This window comes from Triticum urartu, chromosome 1A, assembly GCF_056163025.1.
Source record: "Triticum urartu cultivar PI428250 chromosome 1A, HENAU_Tu73, whole genome shotgun sequence".
Taxonomy (NCBI): domain Eukaryota; kingdom Viridiplantae; phylum Streptophyta; class Magnoliopsida; order Poales; family Poaceae; genus Triticum; species Triticum urartu.
In genome coordinates this window covers 5,642,301-5,666,470 of record NC_141873.1, presented here as the reverse complement: position 1 = coordinate 5,666,470, position 24,170 = coordinate 5,642,301, and the positions used below count along the sequence as shown (strand labels likewise).

The following is a 24,170-nucleotide window of genomic DNA, read 5'->3' as shown; positions in this document are numbered from 1 at the left end:
GTGCATTTCGGTTTATAAATACTAAAAAATGTAAGCGTATTCGGAAATGCATGAAATTGGAATGGTGCCGTAATATGACACCTACATGCTGCAGTAACAATTTGAGAAGGTTTTGCAAAAGTTGTGGTGTACAGTTCTTAGAAACAAGACCATCTTGAAGGAAGAGACATATTTTTTAAAAGGAATGGTGAGGTATGAAGGCGGTACGACCAATGCTTTATCTGTTGGCCCTAAAAAAATTTCTACTATCAGGATACACCATTACTTGATCCATGTAAAAACCATTAAGTCCATTTATAGACCTTATACAGCGAGATTGACGACATTATGGGGCAGACATATGGGTAGTCACTACCCAGATGCCACCATAGTCAAGGGTACATCCTTGCCCAATTTGCGTCTTCCTGCAGTAGATCTAGCTAGTTTCTCACACCCGGGAGTTTGATTCACGCACACCACACGCCAATCCGGCCTGTTGGTCCTTACCAAAACTTGATTTCCCCTCCTTTGACGGCGACAACCCTCAATTTTAGAAAACTCATTGTGAAAAATATTCTGATGTGTATGGAATTCAGCCTGATCTTTGGGTTATGGTGGCCACCCTCCACTTCACGGGCAACACAGCGAGGTGGCTCCAATTACACGAGTCTAGCAATGCTAGAATGTCTCGGGAGTGAGTATGCAGAATGTTATGTCGGAAATTTGGTAGGGAGCAGTACAAAATTCATCTGCGTCAGCTTCGCACACAGTTTGAGGAAATCATAAATCAGCTATTTGCACAGAATTCTTCGTTTGATTCCGTTTTCTTTACCACTCAATTTCTCGAGGGTCTTAAGCATGAGATTTGTGTGGGTGTTCTGCTTCATCGACCAAAAGACCTGGGACTCTGCATTTTCTCTTGCTTAGTTAGAAGAGTAGCTGGTGGAGGCACTTTCTTGTTGAGAATTCAGACGGCAAGACGTGCCGCAAGCCCGGCAGCAGGCGTGACCTATTGTCGCACCGGAGCCCTACCGGTGCGCTACCAGGGCCACCTGCGACTACGAAGGACAGGCACGACATGGATGTAGCAAATGCTCTGGATCAAGTTGCATGAGGCGAGGATGGAGTGGCCGGCATGGGCAACTACTGGCGTGCACGTGATTTATGTTTCACGTGTGGGAGCGCTGGGGACGAGGCCATCAGGGCGCAGCCACAGTCCAGCTCCACATTGTCGGAGAGCTCCTCGACCTTCTTCAACGGATCATCCAACGCCTCTGCAGCAAGACGGTGATTCGGATGATGATGTCCTCATGTCCATCTCCAAGATTGCAACTACAGGGCAGACCACTCATCTACATAGACACTGCATAAACACTTGTCATGAACAATTTTTGGAACATGTAATATTTTGTAAATGGTGGTTCAATTTTTAACATACTGTGTTAACATTTTTCTAATGTATGGTGAACATTTATAAAACTGGAAGTAAATATTTTCCCATTTGTAAATATATAAGTAGAAGTAAGAAAAGAACAAAAAAAAAACAAGCTGAGCAGGCCCATTTAGGAGAGCTTGTGGCGAGGGGAACGGTTTGTTTCTCTGTAAGCAAGACAAAGTCGCGCTCCCACGGGCATATCCATTGTGTGTGGGTCCTGCAGTAAATTACACGAGCGATAAAATATTGTGAAGCCCAGTTCGTGTTAGAATGGCCAAGTAGTCTCCCCACCGCCTGAGGGCGATAAAATATTTCTGAAAATATTTAGACAATGTTTGTGTAATTCAAAGAAAATATTCCACATCAGTGTAAAAATGTACCTGAAAATTTAAAAATGTTTACGTGTTTATATGTTAAAGAATTTTTTTAGAAATGTTTACACAATGTCTAAATATTTTCATTGAATATCCATTGTGCCTTCAGTAAACTAAACGAGTGATAAAATATTGTGAATCCCAATTGGTATTAGAATGGCTGAGCAGTGCCCCCACAACGCCTGAGGGCGATAAAATCTTTTTGAAAATACCTACACAATGTAAAGCCAATGTTTGTGTAATTGAAAGAAAATATTTCATATCAGTGTAAAAATGTACTTGACAATTTAAAAATGTTCACATGGTTATATGTTAATGAATTTTTTGAAACTATTTATATAATGTAAATAAATATTCGCGTAATTTTAAATATATGTCTGGTGCCATTGAAAAAATTGTTCAACTGTATGGAAAAATTACTTACCACATATTCTTAAAAGAAAGTCAAAACATTTAGTAGAAAAGAATCTTCGTCATGTATTTGAAATTTTTTAAACATTTATTTAAATAATGTTCCAGATTCATATGGCACATATGCAACACGTATTGAGAAATGGAAAAGAGAGAGAGAAAAACGAAAATGAAAACATGAAATTTGTAAAAATCAAAGAAAACAGTAACTAAAAACTCATAATAAGGAACTTAGAAAAAAACTAATGAAAGCAGAGGAAATTGGATGGAAAATTAGACCACTCCAGCCAAGAAGAAGAACAGTAACTTATAGAGACCAAGGAAGCTACTAGAAAATTTGTTAAGATGGGCTGGCCCAGTTAAGGCAGCATTGAAGGCAAGAGCTATATCTGTCTAGCGGTAGGCGAAATATAGCACTCATAGTAAACAGGACCAAGTGAAGTTTGGAAAAATCGGATACTAGCTACCGAACCAAGAGAAACCTAGAAAAATCGGCCAATAAAAACCCAAGTAGAAAGATATAAAACAATCGAATGAATATAACTAGGCCGGTGCATGCCCCGTGCCTGTAGGCCTTGTGGTGAGTGAGATATAGCATTTCCCCTAGTGTGTACTGCCATGTGTTCGGAAGATTTAAAGGGGATCTAAATTACAAGGTCGATAACTTGGTCGTTCCTATTCCGCGTGTAGGTCGTTGTCGAGCGACCTAGCCCATATCGACCCCCCTCCTGCGCGCTTGTCCACAGTATTGGCCAGCCTAGTCTGTTTTCTTCTAACGTCGTTAGAACCTTTCCTGAACCAATTTTTTTCCTTTCATTGTACTGATTTTTCTTTATTTTATAGTTCTTATTTTCTTTTAATAGTTTTAATTTCACATTTTTAAAATTTCATCATTTTTTTTATTTTTCTCTTCCATTTTCTATTTTTCTTTCTTTTTCTTTTTCACTTTTGCGAACATATTTTTCAGGTTCACATAATATTTTTGAGATTATTAACAATTCTTAAATTTATGAACTTTTTTTTCTGAAACCATGAGCATTTTAAAATTAGCAGCTATTTTTAAATGTTTTGAAAACATTTCTTCTTAAATTGCGAACATTTTGTAAATTTAGGAATGTTTTTTAATCGATGAAAAATTTAATCATCAGTGCCATTTTTTCAATTTAAGAACATTTTTGTTTTGAATCAATGAACATTTTTTGAATCGATGAACATTTTTTTTAATCAGCGAACATTTTGTGAATCAGTGAATATATATTGAATTTCTTGATATTTTTTTAAATCTATGAACACTTTGAATCGGCGATCATAATTTGAAGGGTTGTACTTCTTATGTAATTCAGGATAAGATTATTTTTTGAAAAATTCGTGAACCATTATTTAATTTGTTTTTTTAATTTTTGAACATTTTTCAAATACGTGAATATTTTGTTTTTCAAAATATGAACATTGTTTTTAATCGGCGAACATTTCAGGATATCTGGAACATTTTTCCAAAAACCCCATGTTCTTGAAATTTGGATTTTTTTTGTTTGAAATATTCACCAAGTATTAGAAATGGACACTATGCATTTCAGAAAAATGTTCATCGCACATTAAAATCTGTTCATCATGTATTTTAAAAAATATTCACCATGGATTTCAGAAAAAGTTCGTATTGTAATCATAGTTTTAAAGAGCGCATTATCCTTTATAGCATTTGTAGACATAGTTTCAAGCTTGCAATGTCAAGTGAAAAACAGAAAATAAAAAAAATTCCAGGACCAAAACATGCGGTGAAAAAATAATATTAAACATAAAATATAAAATAATCCCTAGAGGTACCCTTGTTGCTGCGGTTGCAATGGTGCGGGGGTGCCGTGTGTGCAATTCTGTGTGTGCCGCCGTGTTTGCAATTGCACGTGCAGAGACTAGTGTGCAACAGAATGGAAATGTAGAAAAAAAAGTGTCCGTGATGAAAAATGAAATAATATTAAAAGAACCATTGGTTAAGTGGGGTTTTTGTAGTTGCACACAAGTTCTGGCGCTTCAGTCGTACTCGAAGGGTCGACGTGCAACTGATAGGATATTTTTTAATCCCATCCACCATAAAAAAAATTAAAACAAAAAACAACCGGCAGTTGAGTGTGGGATGCATAGCATGCAATTGCATGCATGTCGCGGTGCCTGTAGTTGCACCCCATGGAGCCAATGGATTTCCTTTCTGTTGAGTGTGGGATGCACTATAGCTGTAACTCGGTTTAGGCGTGCAATTGCAGTTCAAAAATATTGATATACAGGCCACAAGTCTATAAAATAAATATGTTATATTGATCAGGTAATAAAAAATAGCACAAAAAAGTTTTGCTGGTGGCAGCCCCTTGTTGAATGAAAAAAATGAAACAAAGAATAATAACAAAATTTTGCCTTGGGCCCTTTCTTTCTTTACATAAAACATGGATGGTTTAGTAATGGGCCACACCAAGGCTGTGGGCATGAAGCGCACTGATTCATTCTCAAAAGTTTTTTCTAGAATAAAAGGTTGTCTAAAAGAAGTAATTAGTTCTTAAAAAAGGAATTATGCTAAAAATATTAGTAGTAAGATGGAATTAAGGAATCGCTCAAAAACAAGGATGGAACTAAGAATCAATTGAAGGATTTTTTTTATATATTTTTGCATGCTTGTTGCTTGCCGAGGCGGAACATGTTGTCGTGCAACGAGCTTAACCTAGCAAACTAATATCACAAAAAAAAACCTAGCAAACTAAATATGGTGGCAGAGTCGGCACACATGCATGGACAATGACAAGATATATAGCGGCACATGTGCACACCATGGCGATAGCTATGACACATTCGGTACTCTCGTGTTGGCTTCTTTGCACAAATACAAATTCATTACTCTCGTCCATGATGAAACTATCCGCTTTGTTTAGTGATCTGTATTTTTGGATATCCTACTTTGGCCATAATATGTTCGTATTGATGATTGTAATTGTTTTGTCATAAAGCTTTCTTTTTGTAGAACATATTTCTGCATACCAAAAAGATAGTTTGCCGTCGGCCACCTCGTGAGGCCACAATTGGCTTGATCTCTCATGTGACACCCTTCCCCCATAGTTGTCTGCGACAAACACTTGATCCCTCGTGCACCCTAGCCAATGACACCCCATCACCGACCCCATGTGGACGCGCCGGTAGGACAATACAGAACATCCATCGGCCGACGCGACGACACAATTTTGGGGAAACCATGTCTTTAATCTCATTCCATTGATATCATTGCCAATGACTTCATATCTAAGAATATTTGAAATTTTTTAAGGGCCCCAATATTCTAATCTCAGCCCGGGCCCTTGAAATCTAAGGACCGGGCCGGGTAGCCTCGATGTGTTTTTACTCGTAGTCATCGTCTCATCATGGACGGGTCTTATCTCCTGGATCAAGCATATCATTCATTTATGGCTGTCCTCCTTCAGTTGTGGTGGAGAGAAGTCGAGCTGCCCCTATAGTCGATGACTGCAAACAGAACCTTCAATCTATTGCCAATTACCACAATGTGTGCTAACTGGTAGCAGTACATGTAGAATTTATCAGTCTTCTAATTTATTTTGTTTGTTGACGACTTTGTCCTTGTTGCGTCAGCTCTTTAAATAATTGTATGGTTGTATGCGTCCATATATGCACAAACCAAGATGTGTAACCCTGCTTCTCAAAAACGAATTAATTAATTAATTCAAGAAAAACATCCACTAGAGCTACTTACCAAGACGTATTGATGTAGAACATGACATGTGACATGGTGGTCACCACTCACCAGGGTACCACTTGACTCGAGGAAGTAGCATCCGAGGGTGAGGTTGAGCGCTCCTATCAGCATCATAGTATATCTTCCAAAAAAATCAGCATCATGTTGAAAACTTTATGTGGAAATTTTTCTTCTTTTGTATGGGAGCATTGGATGCTTGGAAATAGTACACACATTAGTTGTAGGACCATTTTATCTAGCTAGAATTATTGGCTGACCCGTGCACGACTGGCGACCGTTGATGTGTTTTTACTTGTCATCGTCGTCTCATGGGGGTCAGTCTTATCACCTCAATCGGACCAAGCTTTCATGATCATGTATGGATGGCCTCCGTCACTCTATGGTTGCAAGCAAATGGAGAGAAGTCGGGATGCATCTAGAGTCAAGGACCGCGGCCAGGGAATCAAATGGCAAAAAATCGACCGGTAGCAGTAGGTTTAGACTTCGAGGCATGTCTTGGAACCTAAATGAACTGATTCCCATGAAAACTCTCTCTCAACGAAGTTGCCGCTGCCGCCCATGGCCATGGCCTTGTATTTGCGTGCTACTCTTCATTTTTCACGATCGGATAAGTTATCTTTCCATTTGCTGCTGCCCATGGCCATGGCTTTGTGTTTGTGTGCTACAGTTCATTTTTCACAATCAGATAGTTCTCTTTCCATTTGCTGCCGCCCATGGGCGCCATGGCTGTCTCGATGATCGGATAAGTCTAGCTGCTGATTGCCTTTGTGTTTCAGATTATTTATCTTCCCTTGAACACACCACCATGAATGGTGATTTCGTTGTCCTTCTCTAGTTCAAATATTTGGATAGATATTTCTCAAAAGAATAAGAAAAACCCATAATTCATATATCAATTTATATATATCTCCATCTCATGATTAGCCTCATTCCAGTGACAATTGCAGAACCACAATACCTAGCTAGAATTATTGGGCTTGTTGATGGCTTCGACGTTATTGCCTCACACAAATTTTAGTAATTTTATGATTGTATGCATCCATAGATGCCGAGGTCAGGAGGTTTAACCCTCCTTCTCGAAAAAGGAAGGAAGACAAAAATCCACTAGGACTACTTACCAAGATGAATTCACGTAGAACATGATATGTGACACGGTGGTCAGCACTCACCAGGGTACGACTTGACTCGAGGAAGTAGCATCCAAGGGTGCGGTAGAGAGGCTCCTATCAGCATCACATGGAAAAAAAATTATTTGAAGATTTTTCTTCTTTTGTGTGCGAACAATGGATCCGTGGAAATAGTAGTACATGCATTAGTTGTAAGTACCACCCTGACCGTATCTAGCTAGAATTATTGGGTGGTCCTTTTTTGACGTATGATTTATTTGCCATCGTCCTTTCATCATAGTCTCCTGTAAAAAAAACAGACCAGTCTTATCTTCTAAATCAGACCAGGCATTCATGATCAGATATGGATGGCCTTCATTTTATGATGGCAAGCAGACGTAGAAAAGTCTGACATGCATCAACAATGATTGAACTTTCTATTGCGGAACTAAAATGAACTCAACACCGTGCAGCAAACAGGATTTTGCTAAGGAAGCAGCGAAGCAGGCTCTCTCCACGAAGTTTGCCACAGCCGCCCATGCCATGACTTTGCGTCTGCGTGCTACAAATAAGTTCAGCTGTTGCTTGCCTTCATGTTTCACGATATCATATTTCTCTTCTCCCGGACACACCATCGTGGTTCTACGTTATACTCCTTCTATTTCATAATGTAGTGCCTATAGATTTTTGCAAAAGTCAAACATTACAAACTTTGACCATATTTATAGAGAAAAGTAGGTACATTTTGAATACCAAATAGACATCATTGGATACATCATGAGTTATATTTTCAGAATGTACATGTTTGGTATTGTAGATGTAGAAGTTTTCTCTATACACTTGGTCAAAGTTAGCAAAGTTTGACTTTCACAAAAAATCTCTATAGGCACTACACTGTGGAATGAAGGGAGTACTTCTCTAGTTCCATTTGGATAGATATTTCTCAAAAGAAAAAAAAACATACTAATTAGGTCAATCGATTTATAAGAGCAAAGAAAGAACTTTGCTTTTTTGTGTGCAAAAAATAATCTTTGTTGAATCTGTATATTTTGCCATTTCATGATTATCGTCTTTGTCATGTATTCTTCTCCGTATGATAAAGACACTTTAAATGTTGGAGATGAGGGTGTTCATGTGTGTGCATAGCCAAATGGAAAGCACCTCCGCAATAATCTTTGTGATTGTGTTCACAAGTGTAAGCAGGATGCAAACAAACTAAAATATCTTGTACAACTTTGCAGAGTGTTTTTTTTTAACCAAATTGACTCGCTATACTGGACACATGCAGAAATCTGGTATGTTCTGGCGCTACAATCCCCCCGCCTGAGCGGAGAACCTTCCCCCGAAAAATTATGCCTCTCTTTGATGATGACAGCCTCACCCCCGCATGTGTCTGGTCTGGTGCCTGGTCTGGCTTCCATTAATCTTAGTTTTTTTGAGTTTGTTCTTATGAATTTTTAGTATAAACTTACAATTTAGCAATCACTCCAAAAGAAAAGAAAACCAAATGAGAGAATCTTAGACCTCACACATGTGCTGCAGTGAGCGCACACAGCAGCTGACCCGACAACAGATTAAGCAACTCGGATGAGTTTTGAACTACTGTGATCTTTATTAGTAAAGATTAACCTTCCATATGTGCAGCAATTTTTTTTTGTAAATAGCCATATCCCCCCTTTATGGTGTGTCGTCACTTCAGGGAAATTCCGGCTAATTTCTTCAGGATCTTGTCAACGAGAATGCCATTGCTTTGTTCTCTCCATTTTTTTTCTTAGTGTATTCCCTCAAGTGATTGAGACCGTTGTTGACTATCGTGATTATTAGGAAAGCTAGGATAGCGCAGAATATTATTCTAGCTTGCCTTGTATTCCAAGATAATCATGTACTTCTATATATATACCCATGAGGCTCAAGCAATACAACAACTATTCCACCAATTCCTCTCTCCCTTCTAACATGGTATCAGCCTAATCGATCATAAACCTAGTTGCCGCCGATTCCGCACCCGCGCGCCGCCCCCGGGGCGGTCGGCCTTCATGACCGCCGCCGGGGGCCGCGCCGCCCGTACCTAGGGTTCGTCCGCCGATCGTGTTGATCGGCTGCCCTAGATAGTCTTTTTCCCGATCCATTGATCGGAGTTTTTCTCTCTCTCGCCGGTCGTCTTGATTGACGGTTCTTTTTTGGTTTTCCGATCTTAGATCGGCTTGCGTCGCCCACCGCCGTCCGTCATCTACAACAGGCGTCTCCTTCACTAACATCTTTATTGTCTTCGGCTGGATCAGCTGCCGACTTCACGCACAGCCGTGCGGGTACGGCTGCCGCTCACGCTGTGCGTTCCGCGCTGCCTGGCCTGCGATGGCTGCCTCCAAGGAAGATGACTATGGTGCGTGACCTCAAACAATTCTTGGTTTAGATTTGCAACAATGATTGGAAATCCTATAGATTGCTTTTGTTTTGCAATTAGCGGTACTGAAGATTGCTCTAGGCACGAGAATAGTGGAAGGTTAATTATGTACCAGTACCTTCAGGCGCTGGTTTATTTTTCTTAGTGTCGTTGCTCTTTACGCAGAGACATAGGGTCTTTCTTATTATTAAATCATTTTCCTTTGCAACATTGTTTTTCCAAGGTTGTGATAAAAATGGGTGAGGCAGACCTTCTACAAGCCGTCATGAGCTGTTATATGATATTTTTCTACATGGCATGACGTTCAAGGAAGCGAAGGCGCTCATGAGGTCGTCATTTGTTTATTTCCGTACTATGTTTTTTCATAGAATTATAATGTGGCATGTAATTTGGGCGTATGGTCATCTTTTATATCAAGATGAATACCTGATAATCCAAAACATTTAAGAGAAAAGCAAACTCATTAATTGTATATTTTGACCTTGGCGTGTGCCACTATGTCGCCATCGGGTGGTACCGTTTGGATGTTGGCATGTGGCATTGATAGACATTTATATGGACACACGAAGTTTCTCGCCTGTTGCAATGCACGTGCTGCATTGTTGGATATTTATATGGAGACACAAATTTTCTCTCCCGTTGCAACGTACGGCCATATGTGCTAGTATAATCCAATACAAGGAAGACCCAATGGCGTGGACTCGGATGGAGATCCATTTGTGGAAAAAGAGGCCATGTTATGTCTAGTTTGTCTACATAAATCATGTTTGAATTGAATATCTGCACTCATCAAAAGGTCCTGATAAAGAATAGACTTTAGTTCTGCAAACAGTTTGGAAACGGTCAAAACTCTGTTGACCCGGAACTCTATCGCCTGGGCCTCTAAATACTGGGCTGAATATACTACCACTCTAAATTAGCCCATAAGCAAATATAGCCTGACTTCTCTTCTCATTCTTTCCAGTTTGACCACGCGTCCACCGACCTCCATTGCGATCTCGCTGAATCGCTAAGTGTGGGCAGATCCTATTTGACGCGCGCGTGCGTCAAGGAGCCGCGGCATTGCTAAAGGCGCCTAGCTAGTCTCGACGCCCAGTTTGGGCCAGCCCACCGTCGAGCTTCACTATTTCTACATTTTTCTGTTTCTGTTTCTTATTTTCATTTTTTCTTTTATTTTCTAATTTTGTTTATTTGAATTTGTATTTTTTTTAATTTTTTCTTTTCCATATTTCTATTATTTTGGTATGATACAAAAGTTCGTTGTGTAAAAAAAGGTCCAATGTGTATTACAAAAATGTTCATCTTACATTAAGAAAATGTTCATGGTATATAAAAAAGCTTAATATGTATTACAAAAATATTCATTGTGTATTAAGAACTTTTTCAATGAAATACTGAAAGGGAAACGTTTCCACCTGGTGCGCCAGCCGAACCGTCGCACCGGATGCGCGCGGGCCACGTGATCCAACTGGATCGTAAGACCAGGGAGACAGCGCACTCGTACATTTTTCTGGCCCACGCACTGTATGATGCATTTTTCTCTTATCTTTTCTCTGTAGCTCTCTCCTCCAATCGTCCCTCGCCATTTTCTTCCCCAGCTAGAGCACAGCTCCATGGCTAACCCAGGTGCTGCTACAAGGGGCGTTCTCCAGCTTGGCCGATTCTCTCCTTTTCTTTTCCTTGGAATGGGTTTCATCGGTTTTATTTTTTCTTTTCTTTTGCTAAATGAGTGAACATTTTTTAATTCAAATATTCTTTTTTCAAATTTGTTAACTTTTATCGAATTTGATGAACTTTTTTCTGAAAATGATGAACTTTTTTTTTCAAAATTGATGAAATTTTTTTAATTGGATGAACTTTTTTGAAAAATCAATGAACTTTTTGCAAGTATGAGAATATTTTGAAAAGACTGATGAATTTTTTTAGGTTTTAATGAATTTTTTAAAAAAATTATGAATTTTTTCCAAAATCAATTTACTTTATTAAATTGATGAACTCTTTTCAAATTTGATGGACTTTTATTTCAACAGCGATCACCCTTTTCCAACTTTGCAAATGTTTTTTAAAATTGATGAATTGTTTTCCAAAATCAATGAAGTTTCTTTGAAATTGCTGACTTTTTAATTGATAATTTTTTTAAAAAACAACCGATGAACTTTTTTCAAATTTGATGAACTTTTTTTCAAAATCGACGAACTTTTTCTAAGTTCCATAATGTTTTTTAAAATTGATGAATTTTTTTTGAAATCGATGAACTCTTTCATCCAAATTACGTGATCTTTTCTTGAATTCGATGAACTTTTTAAAATTCATGCAAACTTTTTTCTTATGATTTGTGAATATTTTTTGAAATTCATGAATTTTCATTTTTTTTAAATCAATGAAATATCCAATCCATGAATTTTTTCCAATTGATTATGTTTTTTTTCAAATTTATGATTTTTTTTGCAAAATCCATCCTTTTTTCAAATCCATGAACTTTTTTCAAAACCGATAAAATTTTCCAATTCTACGTACATTTTCAAATATTTGATGTTTCCTCAAGTTCACAATTATTTATTGTGTATTATTTTTTTATTTTTTTCAGAAATATCACACATAATAAATTGGGTATATATCTTACATGATAATACCAAAAAAAGGGTTAATTACTGTGTTTTCCAAATAATGAACAACGAAAACAGTTGGCGTAGTGGTAATTCTCGAAGGTTCCTGCCAGTTATAGGAACCATGAACCAATTTATTCTGTTTATTTTTTTAACCAGGTTTTATTATTTTCTTAATTTCTTTGTTCTTTCTCCTTTTCTTATTCCTTTTTTTCTTGCTTCTTTCTTTCTATTCATTTTTTTTGTGGTTTCTTTTCTCTATTTTCATTTTTTGCTATATCTTTTCTCTGTTTTCCCTTTTGTATGATATAAAAGGTCCACCATGTAATAAAAATATGTTCATCGTATATTAAGAAAATATTAACATGATATTTTGAAAAGGTTCGTCATGCATTACAAAAATATTCATCGTGTATTACAAAATGGTCATCGTATATTAAGAAATTGTTCACCTTGTATAATCTGCAAATATCGAATGATGCTTCGACAGATTCAGTCATCCATTCAGCTTTGAAAACGGAGACAAGGAAAACTTCATAGAAGCGCCGCAGATCAATATATAGATGCGGTTGAGAAACCACCATAGTTGGATGATTGCTCACGCTAGTAAGACAACTCATATGTATTCTATGCCTCCCTATCCATACCTAGCTACTGACTATGGTACACAACTTTGGTCTTTTATTGGTCATTGATTTATAGACGGGAGGATAAGTACCCTGGCTTGACCCCAGATATCGATTTAGCATTCCATTATCCGATCTCCGGAAGCACATGTGGATTGGCGGATTTCTAATAGTCGGTGCCCCTGCACATGCATCAATTTTTATATGAAACTTGTTCATCATATGCAAGAAATTTTTCAACATATACTAAAATATTCATTGTTTATTTCAAAAAATTGTTCAGCCTATATCAAAAAAGTGTTCAATATGTTTTTAAAAATTGTTCGGCATATATTACAAAAAAAATTCAATGTATATTTACTCCATCCGTTTCTTTTTATTTCGCATATAAGATTTGGTCAAAGTTAAACTATAGAAAGTTTGACCAAATTTATATAAAAAAATATGAAATCTACAATATTAAAACTATATAGTATGAAAATACATTTCGTGGTGCATCTGATAATGTTGATTTCGTATTGTCAATGTTTATATTTTTTAATATAAAGTTAGTCAAACTTTACAAAGCTTGACTTTGACCAAACCTTATATGCAGACTAAAAAGAAACGGAGGGAGTAAATGTTTACATCCAATATAATAAAATGTCCATGTTTTTCAATTTTTAAAATGTACGCTATTGCGACCAATACATATTTTGTTGCAATAGGTAGCCAAGCTTTCGCAACGATATTTGTAACTAACGCAACGTCTCACAGATGTCGGAATATCTTTCCAAATATTACCACTAATAGATATTCTATTGAAATACCTAGTCTCTATTACAACAAAACGACTGTCTCGCGCAACATAATTTGTTTGTTGCAATATCGCTACCATGTTGCAACGATGATGTAGTTTGTTGCAATATGGGGCGTCTATTGCAACAAAACGAGTATTTATCGCGACCAAACTCGGTTGTCGCAGTACGTGCATCTCTTGAACCACGTGTAACTGAACCACGGTATTACACTTATGATCCCCGCCCCAACGCTCACCACGAACATTGCCTTCGGCCCACCAGTATGCCTTAGGAGTGGTCAGTTTTATCTTCAGGTTGCACGGGTTTTGGAGGATTATCATGAGTAGTGTCACAATTGTTATCAGTGAACTTGGGCTTATATGTACGTCTGGATGCAGACGAACTGGGTCTTCGACTATACCCTGACAAATTGAGCTCTGTGTCACCTTCTCCCACCTTTTCTAGCACAGATGCGATACAATAGGCAGCATAGACACTAGTAGAAAAAAGCCAATTACCGGTCCACTTGTGTCCGCCGGGCATAGCGGGCAGTATCGACACTATTGTTAATTGGTTGGAAAAAAGCTGCAAGACCAAAGCTATGCCTAGACGGAGAGAGAAAAAAAGAAAACGTAAGCAATGAAAACAGCAATTGACGAAATACAACATTGACCATGAGTGCCCATCATCTCTTGACAACACAAAGACTAAGAGAAGGGTTCTCCAAAAGCGACGCCTCCAGAAAGGGAACGACGTACAAGCGTTGCAGTCGCCGGATCGAACCACCAAAGGTCAGATCGTGGTTTTCACCATGAAGAACAAATTCCGAGCAAAATCCGAGCAATGCCATCATGAAGGTAACGACGCAAAGAACGCCGCCATTGCCAGGTATAACCAATTTGGGTTAGACCAGAGTTTTCACCCGGAGCTCAAGTATGTGTACTCGAGAAGTACCATCCAATCGAAGTCAAATAATATTGTCTCCTCCACTTACCTCAGTCCCAATAGTTGCATATGCGCATGGCCTTACGGCGAGCAATGATCACAGCCGCACAGGTAGGCTGACGAGACTCAACAGGAGCCACTCGTTGCCACCCAAAGAAAACTTGACAAGGAGAAAAGACAGCGACACCGCCAAAACTGTAGCCCGGGGCACTCCGGATGCGTGTATCATCCTCACTAGTGGCAGCCAAGGCTGATCTGCATGAGACAACAGCACCACTCGCCGCCACTATCTCCGTCTTCCTCGCTATGGATGTTGATCATACAATTTTAATCCTCTCATGTGACCACCCACTTAGGGCGAGAGGAGTGCCTTTGCTGCACATATGATCTTTTCACCACGCTGAATTCCAAATGAGTAATGCTACACCTACCACGTATGCAATCCTAGTTACGTAAAAAACTTGGATTTGCTGACAGATGAGCAAGCTAGAGAGCACTGAATTATCCAACTCCTTGACATTCGTAGTTTCGTACATTACATAGCGCAGTGCTTAAATAGCAGTAATCAATCAAATTCAACGGCACTACCAATATTATTACAGATCAGAACTAGCACTAATGACAAGTTTTACTGAATTCCATTGCACTACTACTAGTAGTACAGCTCACGGTCAATTATGTAGTAGCACTGAACAATCACATTGTAGGCTTCTGAGGCGTGAGAAGGGCCATGTTGTGAGGTTGACCATGTGCTGAATAAAAATAAGCAGAGTTAGAAACGGAGTGTAATAATTACGGAAAAACAAGGCAGCAAAGAGGATTACAGGCTTACATGCGTGGGTCAAAATATTTATGGTGGATGTGCTTTATCTTAAGCCAGTTCAGATCTCCTTCTGTTTGACAACCCTTCATGAGCTCATCGTCGCAGAACTCAAGTTTAAACTCTTTGAGAGACTGGGGCAGTGTTGGAAGGGATCGGATATTCTTGCATTTGTGGATCTCTAGTGTCCCGAGCGATGTGAGGTGCTCCATATTGCCTGGTAAGGCATCCCAGCCGCAGCCCACAAGCTTGAGCATATGAATATGCGGGAAAGCCTCAAGTTCAGGACCAGGTCCCAGTTGGCCGCAGTACCAGAATTCAAGTTTTTGCAGGTCCTTTGGGCCACCGTTCAGCTTACCCACCATCCAATCTGGGTACCTTGAGCCGCTGTAGAAGAAGATAAGACAGTTTTTGAAGCCCCACGGGAGAGCACAAGCCCTCAAGTACCTCAGCTTCAGCTTCTGGAGTGCACGAATCATTGTAATCTGGGAAGATCAGTGTCAGTTCCATGAGCCTTTCCTTGGCTGCTAGATTGGCTTCAAGAGCTTCCTCCTTGCTTTTAACATTTTCAAGGCCATCGACCACCAGGCTGCCACGAATCTTGTTCAGGTACCTAAGCTGCTTTATCTCATAACCCTCTTCAATCCTTACAGTGAAGGATGGTATTGTTTGAAGTGAGCTCAGCCTGCCTATGTTAGGAAAGCTCACGTACGAGCAGAATATGTGCCGCAAATTGATAAGGTCAGCAGCACAGGTAAAATCCGAAATTTTCCCAAGACCAAAATCTAGCAGCTGGATATGGAGAAGTTTAGCTAGTGCACTTGGTAAAATAACCTTGCATTCGGCACCTTTCGGGAAAGCTAGATAGCGGAGGTGCTTTAACTGAAAAACGGATTCTGGGACTAAAAACATCTCAACGTGACTGCTGAATTGACGTCCGTGGTTGAAAGCAATGGCCAGTACCCGTAACTTCGGCAGTCTTAGGCATATACTCTGAAGGACCTTTTCCTCAACTGGTGTATCCTTTTCAACAATATAGATTATGAGAGTGCGTAACTTTTTCAATCCGAGGATCTTCTTGGTAATCAATTCTCCATCATAATTCTGAACAAAAAGATGGCTGACATCTTGAGGGACATCACCTATCCAGCCTTCTCTCTGGCCTTTTCCATTCTCAATTCCGAAGCAATCACATCCAGTGACCATGTCTAATAAATCATGCACCAGATCATGAATTCTAAAGCAACCAGAACTAGTTCTTTCTGGCTGCAGAAAGGAGTGTGACACTAACTCTTGAATGTAGCTCTCGGCTACATCTTCCATGTCCTCTGCTGCATGGCTGATTTTTATAAACCCTTGCGCTATCCACAGGTTCACCAATTTGTCCTTTTCCAATTTGAGTCTTCTAGGGAATATATTGCAGTATTCTAAGCATCGTCCAATGTCCGGATTAAGTTGCTGATAGCTCCACCAAAGAGCATCCATGGTTTCATTAAATCCATGGTTTCATTAAACGTTTCATGGTTTGCAGTGTTTTTCCAAAATCTCATATCTCGATTTGTCCCAAGTCGTCCTCCCACTGTCACTGCCGCGATAGGTGAGCTGTGTAGCTTTCTTGCAATCAATCTCCCGACCTCTTCAAATTCTTTAACGGCCACACTTGTACCTCCCAGAGCATAATGCATAAACATCTTGAAGTACTGATCCTCATCCAAATCAGGCATTTCAATAAGTTCATCGGCACACAGAGCTGCAGCTGCATCTTTGGTTCGAGCTGTCACTAGGATTTTGCTTCCTTCCAACCCAACAATGAGTGGAGAGATTAGTTCCTCCAGTTGTTGGTCATTCTTGTTTTTCACTCAGAGGTCATCCAATATCAGGAAGAAACGTTTGCCACACAATGCTTCCTTCAACTTTCCGTTTAGACTGCCACGATCTGAAATATTGGAGTGACTATCTTCGCCAATATCCTTCAGCATTGCTTGAAATATATCCTCCACAATGAAATTCTCAGACACATGAATGCACATGATGGTGTCGAAAAGTTTCTCCTTGCATTCCTCCTTTATGTAATCTCGAATATATCCTGCAAAGGTAGTCTTCCCACATCCTGCAACACCATATATGCCAATCACAGAGTAACACAGACTAGTACTCGAGCTTGGTGCATCACACTGTGGTATCTCACGGAGCCTTGCCATGATATCATCACGCAACACCTCTCTACCAAATACCTTCCGCTTGCTAGCAGCTCCAAGTCTTCTCCTGTTTTTGTTGGCAACAACATTTGGTGTGCTGTTGCTTGCCATGCCCAAGAGAGGTGACTTCTTCAATTCCGTAATGGTGGTTTCTACCTTCTCTACTCGTTTCTTCAATTTCCGTCTTGAGATAGCAGTAAGGAATATATCTACCAAGGTTGCATTCTTCTGCAAGAAAGAAAAACCTTAAATGAGTATGCCAATCACGTACATATTTTTATTTATTAGAGATATCTGACTATAATGCAAAACAAATGAGATATCACTGGTGCAATGAAAATTGACAAATGGACATGCAGAAAAAATGTTGACGAACAAAACTGTCTCCAAATATGAAAAACATTAACTACCTATAATGACTCTACAGTATAAGTATGCATGGAATCAGTGCTTCATACAAATAAAGCAAGTAGGAAACAAATAAAATCACCATTAGTACACGAACTTGCACAGTGTTAACAAATCCATACACAAACTTGAAAAAACCATAAAAGTGGTCACTGAACTCATGGTGGGGTAACACTTTAGTACAAAAGTGGTCACTGAACTCATGGTGGGGCAATACATCTCCTTGGCGATGATTTTGGCTAGGTCACTTAGGTGTGGCTGTTTGATTTAGGGAAATTTGTTCAAAGAATATTCTCCTCAGTTCTGCACGATTTAGGGGATGTTCCTGTAGTATGTAGCTTTTGTCAGCACTGGTAATTGCCAAGGAGGTACTACAAAGATTCAGTCATAAGCTCTCTGGCGTTCAAAGATTCAGTCATAAGTTTGTAATATTCTGTAATTTGAATCACTTTGGTCGTACAATTCTGTGTAGTTGTCAGGATGATGCATTCTTCAAGAAGAAGGCAAACAAGTTTGCCTCGATGGTATCTCTGTTACTTGATCTACTTCAATGTTTGGTCTTTTTGTTCTCAACTATGAAGTTTCAGATAGATAACTCTTAATTATTATTCTTGATCATACTCTGGTGCACTTAAGTTGTTGAAAATGTGTCATGTAATACATCAACTAGTTGTTCTGCAATGTTTATTCGCTGAGAGAAAAGTAATTAGAAAGAAAGTCGACAAGTCGTAAATTATGAACATTATCTACATTATAATATATAGGCTAGAAGTGTCTAAAATAATGACAGGGTGTTTTTCTTTAAAAGAACCCAGCACGGGTTGGTTGAGTCTTTTGTACGAAAGTGTTACTGCATCGCAAGTTCAGTGACCAATTTTATAGTTTTTTCAAGTTTGTGTATGGATTTGTTAACACCGTGCAAGGTTTTGAACTAATGGTGATACTAACTCGAATAAATATTATCACAATTGTCAACAAGGAAATATAGGATATTGGTAAATAATATTGTTTATATTCCAAATCTGAAGCGTTGTGCACAGCACATAGTATTATGGCACAAATCAATGAATTTGCGACATATGCCAGACAAGGCAGGCCGGTGGTTTCTATAATATGCGGACGACACCATGATTAGGATGGAGGGCTCCGACCTTGACACCGTGAATCTCAAGTTCCTACTCCCTTGTTTTGAGGCTATGCTGGGGCTAAAGATCAACTTTGATAAGATAGAGGTCGTCGTACTAGGTTTCCCGCCGGCAGAACAACAACGGATCGCGGACAACTTAAACTGTAGGCTGACCTCATTCCCCACATACTTGGGGATGCCAATGGCCGATTCAAAGATTCTGATGAGTGTGCTGGACCCGTTGGTGGGCCGCGTGGCGTCCAGGCTGAGCCGTGGTGTGGACCGTTTACCACAAAGGGAAGTAAAACTGTCCCTATCAGCTCTAACCTTGTGAGCCTCCCCATGTACATGATGCGGCTGTATATCCTACCGAAGGGCGTTCATAGCTTGTTCGATAAGGAGCTCGCTAGGTTCTTCGATCCGGCAGGCTGCCAGTGGCCTAGAAGTACCACATGGTCAAGTGGGCGGACAACTGTATGCCCAAGGACCGTGGAGGCCTGGGTGGCCTCTCGACGTATGAACGTCGCGCTCATGTTACGATGGGTCTGGCGGATCCTGCGAGGCGGGGGCGGCTTGTGGCTGCAATTCCTTAATGTTAAATACCTTAGGGGTGAACCTGTCTTGGCATGCTCCCGCTAGGGTCCCAGTTTTGGCGATCCATCAAAAGGATCAAGGAGGACATTCGACTAGGAATATCCTTCTCTATCGGAAATGGGGATGGGACCCAATTTTGGCTGGACCCCTGGGTGGGTTCTGAGCCACTTCAGGTGAGCTTTCCTGGCATGTTCTCAATCTGCGTGTATCCACTAATACTATTTTCCATGGCTTCCCGGTCTGGGTAGTGGAACATCCGGTTCCGTTGTACATTTGGGCAAGCAGAGACTAACGAGTGGACTAGATTGCGGGCTGCCCTATCGCCGGTGCTATGGGATTATGTGGACACTGTTTCCTAGCGGCTAACACCAACGGGTGAGTTCTCGGTCAACACGGCATGCCAGGCATTATGCTAGTTATCCACTATCCCTTGGCTTTCTCCCTTGTGGAAGGCCCCTCTACCATTGAAGATTCAGATTTTTGTGTGCAACTACTACGAGATCGCATCCCTTTGGGGACCGAGGTGCTTAAGTGGCATGGCCTGGGGGATTGCTTGTGCCCCTTAGGCCTTGTACAATGCTAGGTGCTTAGAAAAATAAACTATTTTTTCTAAAGCATCAGTGTCTATTTCTAAGAGAGAGATGCCTAATTAAGCGTCTATCATGTACAAATAAGCACCGGTACTTGAGGAAATCCTGGGTTATTTCTGTAAGCACCTTCCCTAAGCACCTAGAATTGTACAAGGCCTTATGCGCGGTAACGGAGAATGGGACTCACATCCTATTCTCATGTACGGCGGCAGGATTCCTATGGACGTTCGTTCGCGAAGGACTGGGCCCGACTGTGAGGCCTTGAAGCTCGCGGAGTTCCTCCAGACCAGGGCCACCCATCCTGGGCAATATCTTCGCTTATTCTGGCTTCTCTTTGCGGCGCTATCGTGGACTCTACGGACGACACATAATAAAATGGTGATTAAGCAGGTCTTTCCGAGGCAGGCGTCTGACTCCTTCAAATTCCTTGCTTTTCTGCAGCACTGGCACCCACTCTCTAAGCAGCGAGACCGCGATCGGCTTGGGCTCAAGCATGCTAGATGCGCTATTGACTACAGTGCGTCGACTATCATCTTCGTAGGATCGCTTTTCGGCAGCCACTAGGTGGCTTTTTTGCTATTTCTCTTGTGTTATTTTGGCTTGACTGTGCTGTTGCCCTAGCTGTCGTTCATGATTCGGACTTGGATGTTGGTTGTATGGATCGTTGCTTTATCTATAAAGCGGGCGAAAGCCTATTTCGATTGGCTACCAAATCAAGATTTCGAGTAGTTACCGCGTTTACTGACCCCCCCCCCCCCCCCCCCCCCCAGAAACACTCGTACGGAGCAGAAAATGTCAAAATTTTCGAATTCAAACACTTGCCTTTTAGTTAAATACTTTGCATCACTTTTATAACAGCATAACTGGTCATGGCATAGTGGCAAAGCCATGCTTCCCTCAGCGGCGATTAGCTGATTTGAATCTTGGCTCACACTTTTTTATTTCTTTTGGAGTATGCAAAAGTTCAAAAATGATGTCAAATTTTGAAAATGACGAGGGTCGAACTCGCGACTTATGAGCAAGCGGCAGCTGCCAATGAACAACCACTACGATAGGGCAAGTCTCCTGATGTATAGGAGTTAAGTACTTGAATTCAAAATTTCGCATATTTGAATACAAAAATTGATTTTAATGAAATTCTGTTTTTTTAGGAACTTCGTGGTAACCGCAAATCGGTGCCCCTCAAGAAAAATGGTCCACTCGGGATCCAAAACCTTGGATATGATTGGCTATGGCCTTGTAGAATGTAGACCAACATCGTAATTAGCAATGGACTACTTGTGTACGTCAATCGCATATACTCCCATTTTTGATCGAAAAAAGTACCAAGTCTGTAGCATGGGATGTTTATGTGAAATGAGAGAATTAGTACTTACACCGATTATCATCTTAGCAATATAGTGGGTATTATAATACCATTTGAAGCCCATATACAGATGAGATGACATGTTTGTATCTATCCATAACATAAATGTATGATTTAATGTTGAAGTCAGGCTAACAGAAAAAAAAAACCTTCTGTATGACATGTACAGAGAGCTTTTACATGTACAAAGGGCGCATATGATATGAGGAGTAGGCGATGAATTGGATGTACTTACCAGCTGGTAACTTGTGAAGCCAGCCGCCTCATAGGACCAGTCTCGATAAAAGCGTAGCCAATTGAAGGTGGATGTCCAACAGTGCTCGAACAAGTCGAATGAGCTGCAAAAGCAAGAGAGCCATCGTCCCAAAGTATCCGAGGTCGGAGCTGCTGGTTCCTGTGAGGCAGCAACACTGGCAGTTACCGGAACAGACTCATCGGAGCCTGAAATATCGATAGCCACTAGACCGGGCTCGTCTGAGGCAGCAGCACTGATGATAGTCATAGCTTCACCGGAAGTGCTTCCGGTGAACCAAGGTGAATATCTTCTCCGTGCCGACTGCAATAGACAAGCCAATCTGCTCAGAACAACGCATGCAATAACCAGGCAGCTCCTCCTGAAGGTCTGCACGGCGTCATCGAGGATGTCCCTGCAAACAATCCTCTCCTGTGCATCATCGAAGATGTCCTCCGTATCCTCCCGAGCGTGCCTCAGCTCGGTTGCCATCTTGTCAAGTGCAGCCACATCGGATTTCTGTTTGCTTGCTCTCTGCATCATCCTCTCCTGATCTACGGTCCGCAGCGTGTTCTCCAGCTCCGGGATGATGCGGAACTCGAGGTCATGGAGCTTCTGCGACGGGTCGAAGCCAAGGCATGCAAGGATCTTGGGCAGGAGCAAGGTGATGATGGGTGACACCAGCCAGCCAACCACGGTTATGGCCCAGCCAAAAGATGCAACATCCCAAGCTGTGGCCATGGAATGTTGTGGATTTTCTAGGAAGAAAGAATCTTCTTGCTGGGAAATAAGATTTAAGCGAATGAAATGAGGAATCATTTTACACAAGGCAGAAATGCAGAGACAAAGAGAATAGAGGTTTGGTAAAAGAAGAAATCTTTGGCTACCTCTAACCACCGCTTTGATTGTCCCTGTTGGCTCCGTGCTGCGCCTTCTTCTGCTCGCTGCTTCTCCTCTTCTCGCTGCTGCTACGACGCTGATGGCGGCCGGCGGCGAGGAGCTAGCTATCGTTATGGTTGGAGTACAGAGCTCTTGGCCTTAGAGCAATGGTGGGGAGGAGGCCGACTAGCAGTTGGAATGGCCTGCTATTGCTGTCCTTGTTCCAATTTGCGCCTCCTGATATTTAGTTGTGTGGACAAAAATGAAGCCTTATCAGCATGGACAGCACTTCCAAGCAAGACCGCGCAAGTTGCAGGATCAAACTTGCATCCATTGAATAGCTCAACTTCCGAGTAAATACGGATATACAGCAGTATGAAATGAAATGAAATACGGGGAAGAAGTTGAAAGGATAAACCAAATACAAAGACCTCAGCATGAGTCGTGTCCTCAGGTGGCCACTCGTTGCTCTATCACAAGTTGGCATATCTGCAGGAAGCTTTTTTTTTTTTTGCGGGTGATATGTGCCGGCCGGAAGCTGGTTAGATTTGACATCTTTCGTCAACAAACAAGACAGCAGAGCAAATTAAAGAGCAGGGAAAGCTACATAAATTAGGTACTCTAATTTCCGTTTCCAGAAAATAATAATATGAGCTTAGTGCATGAGTTGCTACAGCTGAGCAGTTTCAGAGAACCCACTGCAGTGGAATTAGACCCATGTGGTCATCGGTCCTCGTTGGTTTGGTCGTTAGCTAGGTTGGACGTCTTCGTACGTTGTGGTTAGCCAAGGCGTGGACAGGCTCGCTCTAGCCAGTTAGCACAGAAGATTCTCCGGGGAGATGAGTCCGGCCACACCGTAGGTGCATTGCTCTCTTGAGTGGAGTTTGGATGGGCGAGTCCGCGGGCGACTCCTCGGGCGAATCGACGGGCGGCGGCCGGGCGTCCCTGACGCCGCCAATCCTGCCGGAGCCACCGCCGCCCAGCTCGACGGCGGACGGGGTAGGGTTGTGTGCCATCGGGAAGGGGCTTTCCTCTCCGCCGCTCACCCGCGGTGCGGATCCTCCGCCGCCGTCGCCCCGGCGACTTACGCCGGATCCGATCCAAGATGAGTGGAGGCCGGTTTCGGAGGCGGCGCCCGATCTCCCTCTTTCCCCGTCGTCTAGCCCGGATCCCTCGATGGCAGATCGTGATTGGGAGTATTTGAATCATACGAAATGGTATGTGCGTTTTCAGGACGATAGAAAGGCGGGGAGATGGATCAATGGCCTGATCTACTCGCACCCGTCCCGTTGGATGACGATCCGCGATGAAGAAGGAGACATTTTAGCCGGACGACATCTCAATGTTGGCGAAGATATTGCTGTTGGTAAGAGTTTTATTATTGATTTTTTCCATATCGAAGTTCTTGAGTGTGTGCAGGCGCCCAGAGAATGCGATGAGCAAATTGAGTTCGTGGATCTTACGAGGGACGCCGAGGAACCCAAGCCTGCGCAGCGGGTTGGGGGACGTTTTTGGATACTAGCTGATGATGAAGAAGACGATGA

The 24,170-nt window shown here is 41.3% G+C and overlaps 1 long non-coding RNA gene and 1 pseudogene across 2 annotated transcripts; one reads left to right on the top strand and one right to left on the bottom strand.

Annotated features, from left to right (window-relative positions):
- The first annotated feature begins 8,994 nt into the window (after positions 1-8,994).
- On the top strand, positions 8,995-10,761 carry LOC125535626 (uncharacterized). Its single transcript, XR_007294860.2, has 3 exons — positions 8,995-9,436; positions 9,681-9,786; positions 10,422-10,761. It is a non-coding gene; the product is annotated as an uncharacterized LOC125535626 (long non-coding RNA).
- A 4,130-nt stretch (positions 10,762-14,891) lies between these two features.
- On the bottom strand, positions 14,892-22,965 carry LOC125541054 (putative disease resistance protein RGA1; annotated as a pseudogene). Its single transcript, XR_015615833.1, has 4 exons — positions 22,635-22,965; positions 21,751-22,527; positions 15,246-17,659; positions 14,892-15,165 (listed from the first exon to the last, which is right to left on the bottom strand). The product of XR_015615833.1 is annotated as a putative disease resistance protein RGA1 (transcript).
- Between the last annotated feature and the right edge of the window lie 1,205 nt (positions 22,966-24,170).